Below are 14,054 nucleotides of genomic sequence, written 5' to 3'. Positions count from 1 at the left end.
TAGGCTCAACATAAATGCTTTTCTATTTTATCTATGTTGAATAAAGTTACTGAGACCAGGTTAACAGGTAGGTGAGAGAACTCCAGCCAGCACACATTTTACTTGGCCTCCTTGTTTTTTACAAACATTTGAACCTTTAGGCCTTTAAGCCAGACAGGCTCTCTCTAGTTTGCCATAAGCTCTATCTCTGCCAGTTGTATTAACCCATATATCGTATAATTTTGTAGCGTCCTGGCCACTGAGCATTATTAAAATTTAAACGTCTGTTTTAGGGGTTGGTGATTTATATCCACTAATCTAGACCCAATTCTCTTTTAGTCCGTAAATTCAGTCTGATTCTCTTCCATTTTCTGAAACTATCCATGTTTGTATCTTTGGAGCAAGCCCAATACAGGCTGAATAATGAACCCTCTTCTGGAGTGTTGGGAATGGGAATGAAAAACAACAAAACAAACCATGAACAAAATGGTAGATTTGGAGACGTGGCTATCTGTTATATCCTCTATTTCTTGGCCACTCTGTATTATTAATTAAGAGTGTAAATAGCTTAATTTCACATATATATGTGTATGTACATATGTAGATATATATGTGTATATACACATGTAATTAATAGACTTAATTCTAACAGTGTCAGAGTTACAGAATAATTGAGCTAACAGTTCAGAAAGTTTTTGCATATAGCTCTCTCCCCACTACCCATAGTTTCACTGATTATTACCATATTTCATTAGTGTGGTATATTTGTTACAATTAATGAACCAATATTGATACATTATTATTAACTAAAATCCGTAGTCTGCATTGAGTTCCATTCTTTGTATTGTACAGTTGGATGCGTTTTGAAAAATGCATAATGTCATGTTTCACTATTACAATATCAGACAGAGTAGTTTCACCACTCTGAAAGTCGCCTATGCTTCACCTATCTATTCTTTCTCCCTTCGCACCAAACCCATTGGCTACTGATCTCTGTCTATAATTTTGCCTGTTTCAGAATGTCATATTCTGGGAATCATATATAGTATGTAGCCCTTTTAGACTGGTTCTTTGACTTAGCTATATGCAGTTAAGATTCTTCTATGTCTTTTTTGTCGCTTATGGCTCATTTATATAAAAAAATTCACTGTGTAATATCCCACTGTGTGGATGTACCACAGTTTCTCCATTCACCTCAATTGAAGGACATCTTCTTGATTGCTAGTTTTTGGTGATCTTCTTGATTGCTAGTTTTTGGTGATTATAAATAATGTTTCTCTAAACATTCATGTGCGGGGTTTTGTATAGACTTAAGTTTTCCGTTCAACTGAGTCAGTACCTAGGAGCATAATTGCTAGATGTTCACAGAAGACTGTGTTTGGATTTGTAAGAAACTGCCAACTGTCTTCTAAAGTGACTGTATCATTTTGCATTCCCACTAGCAGTTAATTAGAGTTACTGTTGTTCCATATCCTTGTCAGCATTTGATATGTCAGGTTTTGTTTTTTTTTTTAACCGTACTAATAGATGTGTAACAGTATTTCATTGTTTTAATTTGCAGTTTCCTAATGACATATGAGGTTGAGCATCTTTTCAAATACTTATTTGCAATCTATATATCTTTTTGGGTGAGATATCTGTTCAATCTTTCGTCCATTTTTAACTTGGTTTGTTGCTTTTATTATTGTTCAGTTTTTAGGTTTTTTTGTGTATTTTGAATATCAATCCTTTATCAGATACGTGTTTTGCAAATACTTTCTCCTAGTCTGTGGCTTGTCTTTTAATTCTTGTAATATTTTCACAGAGCAGAGTTTTAAATTTTAATGAAGTCCAACTTAACAATTTCTTTTTTTCCCTGAATAGTGCCTTTGGTGTTTTATCTAAAAATTCATTACCAAACACAAGATCATTAAGATTTTTCACATGTTATACTCTAGAAGTTTTATGATTTTGCATTTACATTTAGGTATATAATCCATTTTGATTTTTTTTTTTTTGGTGAAAGCTGTAAAGTCTTTGTCTAGGTGCATATTTTTGCATATGAATGTCCACTTGTTCCAGCATCATTTGTTGAAAAGACTATCTTTGCTCCATGTATTGCTTTTGCTTCTTTATCAAATATCAATTGAGTATATTTCTGGGGCTCTATTTTTGAGCTCTCTGTTTTGTTTCATTGATCTATTTGTCTATTCTTTCAGCAGTACCACACTGTCTTGATTACTGTATCTTTATAATAATTCTTTTTTAATATAAATTTATTTATTTTTGTCTACGCTGGGTGTTCATTGCTGTGCGTGGGCTTTCCCTAGTTGTGGAGAGCGGGGGCTACTCTTTGTTGCAGTGCACGGGCTTCTCATTGCAGTGGCTTCTCTTGTGGCGGAGCACAGGCTCTAGGTGCGTGGACTTCAGTAGTTGTGGCACATGGGCTCAGCAGTTGTGGCTTGTGGGCTCTAGAGTGCAGGCTCGGTAGTTGTGGCACATGGGCTTAGTTGTTCCATGGCATGTGGGATCTTCCTGGATCAGGACTCAAACCTGTGTCCCCTGCATTGGCAGGCGGATTCTTAACCACTGCACCACCAGGGAAGCCCCCATCTTTATAATAATTCTTCAAGTCAGATAATATGAGTCCTCCAAGTTTGTTCTTTTCCTTCAGTGTTGTGTTGACTATTCTGGATCATTTGCCTCTCCAAACTTTAAAATCAGTTTGTTGATATCCACAAAATAACTTATGGGATTTTGATTGAGATTGCATTGAATCTGTAGATTAAACTGGGAAAAATTGACATGTTAGCAATAGCAAGACTTCCTGTCCATGAACATGGAATAGCTTGCTGTTTATTTATATCTTCTTTGATTTCTTTAATCAGAGTTTTGTAATTTTCCTCCTATAGATCTTGTACATTTTTAAAAGATTTATACCTAAATATTTCAGATATTTCTTTTTTTTTGGTTAATATTAATGATACTGTGTTTATAATTTCAAATTTGAACTGTTCATTGATGGTATATAAGAACGCAATTGACTTTTATATATTAACCTTATATCCTGCAACCTTCTATAACTGCCTCTTTATTCCAGGAGTTTTTTGGTCACTTCTTTCAGATTTTCTGAATAAAGCAGTCATAAGCAATCATGGCATTTATGTCTTCCTTCCTAATCTGTATACCTTTTATTTCTTTTTCCTGCCTTGTTGCATTAGCAAGGGCTTCTAGTACGATGTAGGAAAGCAATGGTGAGAAGGTTCATCCTTGCCTTTTACCAGATCTGAGTGAGAAAGCTTCAAGTTTCTCACAATTAAGTATGAAGTTATGTTTCTTATAGATACATTTTATCAAGTTAAAGAAGTTCCCTCTTTATTCCTGGTTTGCTGAGAGTTATTGATTATTGATTCAATTTTTAAAATAGATATAGGACTATTCAGGTTATCTATTTCTTCTTGTGTGAGTTTTGGTAGTTTGTGTCTTTCAGGGAATTGGTCTGGTTCATCTAAGTCATCAAATTTGCAAGCACAGAGTTGTTCATATTACTTCTTAATTATCCTTTTAATGTCCATAGATCAGTAGTGATGGATCCCTCTTTTATTTCTAATATTAGTAATTTTTGTCATTTCTCTTTTTTGCTTGGTTATCTTGGATAGAAATTTATCAATTTTCAAAGAATCTTTGATCTTTCCAAAGAACCAGATTTTGTTTTGTTTATCCATTGATTTTTGTCTTTAATTTCAATGATTTTTTAATCTAATTTTTATTTCTTTTCTCCTACTTGCTTTAGTTTTGTGTTACTTATCTTTCTCTAGTTTCCTAAAGTTAAAGCTTAGATTATTGCTTTCAGATCTTTCTTTTTCCCTAATCTGTGCATTCAGTGCTATGAATTTCCCTCTAAGCACTACTTTTGCTGGATCCCACAAATTTTGTTAAGTTGAATGAAAATTTAATTCAAATTATTTTAAAATTTCTCTTGAGATTTCTTCTTTGACCCTTATGCACAAATGTATTGTTAAAATCTCCAAGTATTTGGGGCTTTCCCATGTATCTTCTTTTTCTTTTTTATTTATATTGGAGTAAAACAATGTTGTGTTAGTTTCAGGTGAACAGCAAAGTGATTCAGTTATACATATACATGTATCTGTTCTTTTTCAGGTTCTTCTTCCATTTAGGCTATTACAGAGTATTGAGCAGAGTTCCCTGTGCTATAGAATAGGTCCTTGTTGGTTATCTGTTTTAAATATAGCACTGTGTACATGTCAATCCCAAACTTTCACTCTGTCCTTCCCCCACACCCTTACCCCGTGCTAACCAGTTCATTCTCTAAGTCTGTGAGTCTGTTTCTGTTTTGTAAATAAGTTTTGTTATCTCATGTATGTATATATATATATATATATATTTTTTTTTTTTTTAGATTCCGCATATAAGCAATATCATATGCTACTTGTCTTTCTCTGTCTGACTTACTTCACTTAGTATGATAATCTCCAGGTCCATCCATGTTGATGCAAATGGCATTATTTCATTCTTTTTTATGACTGAGTAATATTCCACTGTGTATATATACCTCATCTTCTTTATCCATTCCTCTGTCGATGGACATTTAAGTTGTTTCCATGTCTTAACTATTGTAAATAGTGCTGTGATGGACATTGGGATGAATGTAACCTTTCGAACCATGTTTTTTTCCAGATATATGTCCAGGAGTGGGGTTGTTGGATCATATGATAACTCTGTTTTTAGTTTCTTAAGGAACCTCCATAGCTGCACCAATTTACATTTGCACCAACAGTGTAGGAGGGTTCCCTTTTCTCCACACCCTCTCCAGCATTTATTGTTTGTAGGCTTTTTGATGATGGCCATTCTGACTGGTGTGAGATTATACCTCATTGTAGTTTTGATTTGCATTTCTCTAATAATTAGCGATGTTGAGCATCTTTTCATGTGCCTCTTGGCCATCTGTATGTCTTCTTCAAGCCTTCTGCCCATTTTTTTACTGGGTTGTTTGTTTTTTTGTGATATTGAGCTGCATGATCTGTTTGTAAATTTTGGAGATTAATCCCTTGTCAGTCACATCATTTGCAAATATTTTCTCCCATTCTGTGGGTTGTCTTTGTGTTTTGTTTATGGCTTCCTTTGCTGTGCAAAAGTTTTTGAGTTTGATTAGGTCCCATTTGTTTATTTTTGTTTTTATTTCTCTTACTAGGGACAGATTGTAAAAGTTATTGCTGTGATTTATGTCAAAGAGTGTTCTGCCTATATTTTCCTCTCAGAGTTCTATAGTGTCTGGTCTTACATCCATTTTGAGTTTATTTTTGTGTATAGTGTTAAATAATGTTCTAACTTCATCCTTTTACACGTAGCTGTCCAGTTTTCCTGGCACCATTTATTGAAGAGACTGTCTTTTCTCCATTGTACAGTTTTGCCTCCTTTGTCATAGATTAATTGACTATAGGTGCATGGGTTTATTTCTGGGCTTTCTATTCTGTTCCATTGATCTATATTTCTGTTTTTGTGCCAGTACCATACTGTTTTGATTACTGTAGCTTTGTAGTATTGTCTGAAGTCAGGGAGCCTGATTCCTGCAGCTCTGTTTTTCTTTCTCAAATTTTCTTTGGCCTATTCAGCATCTTTCATGTCTTCATACAGATTTTAAGATCTTTTGTTTTAGTCATGTGAAAAATGTCACTGGTAATTTGATAGGGATTACATTGAATCTGTAGATTGCCTTGGATAGTATAGTCATTTTGAAAATATTGATCCTTCCAATCCAGGAACATGGTATACCTTTCCATCTGTTTGTGTCATCTTTGATTTCTTTCGTCAGTGTCATAGTTTTCACAGTACAGGTCTTTTGTCTTCTCTGGTAGGTTTACTCCTAGGTATTTTATTCTTTTTGATGCAATGGTAAATGGGATTGTTTCCTTAATTTCTCTTTCTGATCTTCGTTGTTAGTGTATAGGAATGCAAAAGATTTCTGTGCATTAATTTTGTATCCTGCAGCTTTGCTAAATTCATTGATGAGCTCTGGTAGTTTTCTGGTAGCATCTTTAAGATTTTCTATGTGTAATATCATGCCATCTGCAGACAGTGACAGTTCTACTTCTTTTCTAGTTTGGATTCCGTTTATTTCTTTTTCTTCTCTGATTGCCATGGCTAGGACTTCCAAAACTATGTTGAATAAAAGTGGCAACAGTTAGCATCCTTGTCTTGTTCCTGATCTTAGAGGAAATGCTTTCAGCTTTTCACCGTTGAGTACGATGTTAGCTGTAGGTTTGTCATATATGGCCTTTATTATGTTGAGGTATGGTCCATCTGTGCCCACTTTCTGGAGAGTTTTTATCATAAATCGGTGTTGAGTTTTATCAAAAGCTTTTTCTGAATCTATTGAGATGATTATATTGTTTTTATTCTTCAATTTGTTGATGTGGTATATCACACTGATTGATTTGTGGAGATTGAAAAACTCTTGCATACTTGGGATAAATCCCACTTGATCATAGTGTATGATCCTTTTAATGTGTTCTTGTATTTGGTTTGCTAGTATTTTGTTGAGGATTTTTCCATCTATGTTCATTAGTGATATTGGCCTGTAATCTTTTTTGGTGTTACCTTTTTCTGGTTTATGGCATCAGGGTGATGGTGGCCTCATGGAATGAGTTGGGAGTGTTCCTTCCTCTGAGATTTTTTTTTTTTTTTTTTTTTTTTTGCGGTACGCGGGCCTCTCACTGCCACGGCCTCTCCCGTTGCAGAGCACAGGCTCCGGACGCGCAGGCCCAGCGGCCACGGCCCACGGGCCCACCCGCTCCGCGATACGTGGGATCCTCCCGAACCGGGGCACGAACCCGCGTCCCCTGCATCGGCAGGTAGACTCTCAACCACTGCGCCACCAGGGAAGCCCCCTCTGAGATTTTTTGGAGTTTCATAAAGATAGGTGTTACCTCTTCTCTAAATGTTTGATAGAATTCGCCTGTGAAACCATCTGGTCCTGTATTGTATATTTGAAAGTTGTTAAAATTGTAGATCTTAAAAGTTTTCATCACAAGAAAAATTTTTTTTTGTTACTCCGTGAAGTGCTGAATGTAAAAACTAAACTTACTGTGGTAATCATTTCACAAAGTATACATATATCAAGTCATTGTGTTGTACATCTTAAAGTAATACCATATCAATGTCAATTATATCTCAGTAAAGCTGAAAAAAACTCACCTATATGTTAGTGATTTTCGTCCTGCTGGATATGTCATTTTCTGCTAGAGAATGCTGAATTTTCTAAGTATAATAGTGTATTTGCCTGTCAGTATTTTTTTCTCCCAGTTTTATTGAGATATAATTGGCATAAAGCACACTGTATAAGTTTACAGCGTAATTATTTGACTTATATACATCATGAAATGAGGACGTAAACAGTAAGTTTAGTGAACAACATCTTCTGTAGATAACAAAATTAAAGAAATTAAAAATATATTTTTCTTGCAATGAGAACTTAGGATTTACTCTCTTAACCGCTTTAATATATAACATACAGCAGTATTAATTATATTTGTCTTGTATGTTACATCTTCAGTATTTATTTATCTTGTAACTGGAAGTTTGTAGTACCTTTTTTTTTCTTTTTTTTTTTTTTGCTGTACGTGGGCCTCTCACTATTGTGGCCTCTCCCGTTGGGGAGCACAGGCTCCGGACGCACAGGCTTAGCGGCCATGGCTCACGGGCCCAGCCGCTCCGCGGCATGTGGGATCTTCCCGGACCGGGGCACGAACCTGTGTCCCCTGCATCGGCAGGCAGACTCTCAACCACTGCACCACCAGGGAAGCCCTGTAGTACCTTTTGACTGCTTTCATTCAAGTCCCTCTCCTCCCCAACACCTTACGTTATGTCATTGCTCTCTTCTTAAGTGCATACGTGTTAAGGTTTGTTATCTTCAATTATTGCCAGGATGGATGTCAAGGAGCTCACCCCTTTGTTTTGTTCTAGGAGCTTTATGGTTTCAGGTCTTGTGTTCAAGTCTTTAATCCATTTTGAGTTGATTTTTGTTTGTGGTGTAAGATAAGGGTCCAGTCATTTTTTACATGTGGTTGTCCAGTTTTCCTAGAACCATTTATTGAAGAGGCTATCCTATCTATATTGTATGTTCTTGGCTCCTGTGTCATAAATTAATTGACCATATGTATGCCTGCATTTATTTCTCTGCTCTCTATTCTGTTCCATTGATTTATATGTCTGTTTTATTCCAGTACCATACTGTTTTGATTAGTATAGCTTTGTAATATAGTTTGAAATCAGGAGGCATGATGCCTCTTCTTTCTCAAGATTGCTGTGACCATTCAGAGTTTTATGTGGTTCCATACAAGTTTTAGGATTGTTTGTTCTATTTTTGTGAAAAATGCCATTGGAATTTTGTTAGGGATTGCATTAAATCTGTAGATTGCTTTGGATAGTACGAATGTGGTTTTTTTTAAAAGATATGGAATGCTTCACAAATTCACGTGTCATGCTTGAGCAGGGGCCATGCTAATCTTCTCTGTATCATTCTAATTTTATTATATGTGCTGCCGAAGTGAGCATGAACATGGTTTAATTCAAGTTGTTCAGTTGACTTTGGACTGGAATTATTATAAATATATGTTTTGAACAATCCTTTTTGCTTATTTGCCTAAAAGAGTCCTGCACCATTATTTCGAGTTTCACATTTCGCAGTATTACAAGGCACTGAGTCTTTACCCTTGCACTTTGAGCTGTGTCGTACATTATTGGATTAGTTTCTTTTCTGCGGTCACAAGCTTTGTGGCAAAAGGCCAAGAGTCTGTATTTGAGCTCTGAGGAAACACTATTATCATAGATCCAGCTGAGGTTACCAGGATAGTAAACATTGTCATGAGACTCGTTCCTGGTAGAATACTGATCGTGCTGTTAGGCATACCCAGCATTTGTATTTATGAATTTTTTGAGTTAAATACCTATGAGGTAATTGCTATGATATAAGGTAGTATGAATGGCCTAGCCTTAAAATTTTAATATTGCCTGGAATTTACAACATGTATGAGTTATAAAATCATTGTAGGGAATTCCCTGGTGGTCCAGTGGTTAGGAGTCTGTGCTCTCACTGACAAGGGCCCAGGTTGGATCCCTGGTCAGGGTAAAAAGATCCCACATGCTGCACTGCACAGCCAAAAAAAAGAGAAAAAAACAACATTGTAAAAGTATATTCTGATTGTATACCTTCCTTTTTTGTATTAGTTTATTTTACTTCAGTCACTGTGCAAATCTGAGAGACTATATAAATTAGTTAGGCATCCTTGCAATATTTTAAAAGTACTTTATAAACTTCTATAGTTTTTATTTAAGAAGTCTATTTGTAGAAGTACTTTAATATGTACAGTTGGTCCTCACTTTTTACGGATTCTGTATATGTGAATTCACCTGCTTGTTAAAATTTATTTATAAACCTAAAATATACTTACAGTGATTTTATGATCGTTTGTGGACATATGCAGAGAAGTGAAAATTGAGTGTCCTGACACACATTTGCAGATGAGGTCAAACAAGACAGTGCTCTGCCTTTTTGTTTCAGCTCTCATTCTGTACACAAGTGTCCTTGTCATGATCTATGTACTGCCACTTTTTTTTAAGTGTTTTTTGCTTTTTGTTAGTTTTTTTTTTTTTTTTTTTTTTGCGGTACATGGGCCTCTCACTGTTGTGGCCTCTCCCGTTGCGGAGCACGGGCTCCGGACACGCAGGCTCAGCGGCCATGGCTCACGGGCCCGGCTGCTCTGTGGCATATGGGATCTTCCCGGACCGGGGCACGAACCCGTGTCCCCTGCATTGGCAGGTGGACTCTCAACCACTGCACCACCAGAGAAGCCCCTTGTTAGTGGTTTTGCAATGAAAATTGGCCCTTGAAGACATTTTTCCAATGAAGACATACAGATGGACAAGGGCACATGAAAAGATGCTTAACATCCCTAATTATTAGAGAAATGCAAATCGAAAGGGCATGGAGGTACTACCTCACACTGGTCAGAATGGCCATCATTAAAATGTCTACAAATAACAAATGCTGGAGAGGATGTGGAGAAAAGGGAACCCTCCTACACTGTTGGTGGAATGTAAATTGGTGCACCCACTATGGAAAACAGTATGAAGTTTCTTTGAAAAAGTCAAAACAGAATTGCCATATGATCCAGGAATCCCAATCCTGGGCACATATCCAGAGAAAACTCTAATTTTGAAAAGATACATGTACCCCAATGTTCATAGCTGCACTATTCACAATAGCCAAGACGTGGAAACACCTAAATGTCCATTGACAGATGAATGGATAAAGAAGATGTGGTACATATATATACAATGGAATACTACTCAGCCATAAAAAAGAATGAAATAGTGTCATTTGCAGCAACATGGATGCAATATAGATTATCATACTGAGTGAAGTAAGTCAGAAAGAGAAAGACAAATACCATGCGATAATCACTTATATGTGGAGTCTGAAATATGACACAAATGAATTTATTTACAAAACAGAAACACACAGACATAGAAAACAAACTTATGGTTACCAAAGGGGAAAGGGGGAGGGGAGGGATAAAATTCGGAGTTTGGGATTAGTAGATACACACTACTATATAAAAAATAGGTAAACAACAAGGTCCTACTGTTACATCCCAGGAAACTGTATTCAATATTGTGTGCCAGAATGGAAAAGAATATATGTGTGTATATATATATATATATATATATATATATATATATATAAAATGGAACCACTTTGCTGTATACTAGAAACTAACACAACATTGTAAATCAAGTATACTTCAATTAAAAAAAAATTGTGCACAAGCATAGTGTTGAAATTCTGTCTAATGTTTCTAAGTACAAGAAGGTTGTGATGTGCCTTATAGAGAAAAATACGTGTTAGGTGAGCTTTGTTAAGGCATGAGTCATAGTGCTGTTGGATGTGAATTCATTATTAACAAATTAACAGAATATTAAAGTGTCTTTAAACAAAAACTCACATAAAACAAGATTATGTATTGATGGATTGACAAAAATGTTGTGATCAGAGACTCACAGGAACGTAACTCTGTATTTCTTCTCTCAGGAACAGTGATTCACAGTTCACTAATTCAGTGTTTGTGTTGACTTTATAGAACATTACTGCAAATAATGAGAAGCTGTCATACTTAATTTTTAAATTAAGTGTTTATTTATATCTAGCAGTTAGGTAATTTTTAAACTATGTGATTATTTGAAACCAGATGATTAATGAATTTCGGGTAGTTGAGAAGAGGAAGGACGTGTAGACGCAAATCCTGAAACCTAGAGAAGTTAAAAGTATGTTTAGTTAGCATTGGTTCCTGGCAGAGGTGAAGTACTTGGATTTTTACTTAGACTTCATGCATATCAGTGAAAGCTAAATCATGTCAACAGTTTCCTGGCAACTGAAGGAGTCTTCCATTCTGTAGGGACGGACCAAGAAAAATAAAGGGTCAGATGACTGAAAATACTTGCCCTTCTTACCATTCATGGGTAGGGAATAACCATTAAAGGGGGAAGAGAGCAAGCATCATTATTTCTACATTGTTAATGACAGCACAGAGTTGTGTATAGTGAGAAGCACTATTGCGTAATTAATTTTTTTGCCTTCTTTGCACTTGATACACTCCAAGGTCATGGTACTTTTTTTTTTTTTTGCGGTATGCGGGTCCCTCACTGCTGTGGCCTCTCCCACTGCAGAGCACAGGCTCCGGACGTGCAGGCCCAGCGGCCACGGCCCATGGGCCCAGCTGCTCCGCGGCATGTGGGATCCTCCTGGACTGGGGCACGAACCCGTGTCCCCTGCATCGGCAGGCGGACTCTCAACCACTGTGCCACCAGGGAAGCCCCATGGTACATATTTTTAAACAGCAAAACACTATAAAGCTCATGTCCTCAGTGACCCACTATGCTAATGTTAGTGATATAACTGGCCCATGACACATAGACTTGTAGTAGACAATATTATGCTGAAGAAACTCATGGAAAATGAATTGATCAGCTTGTTCATTCATTTAATCAAAAAGTTTATTTTATTCAAAAGTACATTCACGTGGTTAAGAAGCAAAAAAATATATATACTGACAGTTCTAATAATGAAAAATAAATGAGCCCTGTCCTACCTCTCCCATCCCCATTCTTACTGCTGAAGAACATTCTCTTTTAACTCTTAAATATTCCTTTTGTTGTTTACCTTCATATTATTAAATAGTATACCTAGTGTAGCTGTTTCTTGATTTATCAGTTGTAGAGCATATTTATCTCCTGCTGTAAATTCATACCTGATCCTTGGTCCTTTTAGCCTTTCAGTATAGTTTTAGCACTATCTTGTCTTTCAACTTTGGTAAATTATCTGTATTCTCTGATAATTTATTTTCCTCTATTTTCTCTTCAATATATTTTGTTAGAAACTGACACTCCTGGATTGATCTTCTATGTCTCTTTTCTTTCATGTTTTTCTTCTCTTTTTCTGACTTTATTATTTTCTATTTCCTCTGGAGTCATTTTGTGTGTGTGTGTTTCTGTCTTTCTGTTTGTGCCCCTCTTTCCTTGGAGGCTTTCTCTATATATCAATATTTTGGTTGCCCATTAAGAGTGAGAGTGAGGCACCAAAATACAGAGTGGGAGTGCAGATTGGAGAACCTCACTTTAGAGCAGTGTTGCTCAAATTTTTTTCATTTTCACAGCCTGAAGGAGCATATTTAAACATTTTTCCCCATACTTGCTGCCTCTGCCATGGAATTTTAATATCACAAGATTTACTGTATATCTGTTGGTGTATTGTGAAAGATTCAAATATCAGGGAGGGTTTGGGCATGTCATTTCTCTGGGATGGTCAATTGCTACATTTGCTCTCCTATCTTTAGTTATTCTGTGGGAAAATGGGGTGGAGGGTAGGGGGGTCACCAACCATTTATGGCCCTTGAATTAGTCTCTTAGTTTATAGTCCTATATAGCTGCTGCCCTCCTTTTTAGCAGGCACTTTTGAGTCCTTAGACTCTTCTTGCTTCAGTGGGGTAAATTAGCTCCTCTTTGTACATCCCCCCGCCACCATGAGCACCATAACCCATTATCTTCCTCTACCCTAGTACTTCAGTTAACATTCTTCTCTGTGTTTTGTCTTCTAGAATTGTATTAAATCTGTAATTTTAATTTTCACTAAAGTTCCTCTTCAGTTCTATTTGTTGTAGTGATTCATTTGTTTTTAAATCATTAAGTAGTGTTCATTTGGGGCATTAGAACTGAAAGGGGATACACATTTGTGCTCAGTTTTCCATCCTATCTGGACATCTTTAATAGTCTTTAAAAAATAAGCATTTTCAATATCGCTAGTTTATATTCATCATATTTATCTCTGTAAGATACCTGTAATTTTTTTCCATTCATTTATTTTTAAGTTCTCAGCAGTCATTTTATGCCCTACTAAAAATTCATTAATGTGACCTGTATTTGTCACTTTTATTTATGGTAATGTATCATGTTCATATTGGGTTGAGATTTAATAAAACTTGTACAAGCAACAGAATTCTTTTCCTTTTTTGAATTCTGGGTATTAGAAAATTATACTGAGGTAGGTATCAGAGCTTTGTGGAGATCTCAGAGAACTTTCTAGAGCTGTACTCTCTAATACAGTAGCCATTAGCCACATGTGGTTATTTAAATTAATTTAATTACAACTAAATAAAATTTTAAATCCAATTCCCCAGTCACTCTGGCCACATTTCAGGTATTCAGTAATCACATATGGCTAGTGGCTACCATGTTGGACAGCACAGATATAGAACATTCCTATCATTGCTGAAAGTTCTGTAAGACAGCACTATTCTAGAGAGTAGAAAGTAGGACACCATTCTGTAGCTTCTAAGAGATCGACTAGGTTCTTAAGCCCCAACTTTGCAGGAGTTGCTTCGTGTGATGAGTGTATAGGACTCTGCTGAACAGATATTAATGTAAAAGGAAAAGAATTGACATCTTAAAGGTATCCTTTAAAGCCGTTAGTAAAGAGTGCAAGTCACAAGACTAGCTATTATCTAAATAAATGCAGGAGACAG

General features: G+C 36.1%; 1 protein-coding gene and 1 non-coding gene across 4 annotated transcripts in view; one reads left to right on the top strand and one right to left on the bottom strand.

Annotated features, from left to right (window-relative positions):
- Positions 1-14,054, top strand: part of FNIP1 (folliculin interacting protein 1) — a 132,506-nt gene that overhangs the window by 90,358 nt on the left and 28,094 nt on the right. The window lies entirely within an intron of this gene.
- On the bottom strand, positions 8,426-8,532 carry LOC137222809 (U6 spliceosomal RNA). Its single transcript, XR_010942601.1, has one exon. It is a non-coding gene; the product is annotated as a U6 spliceosomal RNA (small nuclear RNA).

This window comes from Pseudorca crassidens, chromosome 3 (assembly GCF_039906515.1).
Source record: "Pseudorca crassidens isolate mPseCra1 chromosome 3, mPseCra1.hap1, whole genome shotgun sequence".
Lineage (NCBI taxonomy): Eukaryota > Metazoa > Chordata > Mammalia > Artiodactyla > Delphinidae > Pseudorca > Pseudorca crassidens.
This window is presented reverse-complemented; position numbering and strand designations above follow the sequence as displayed.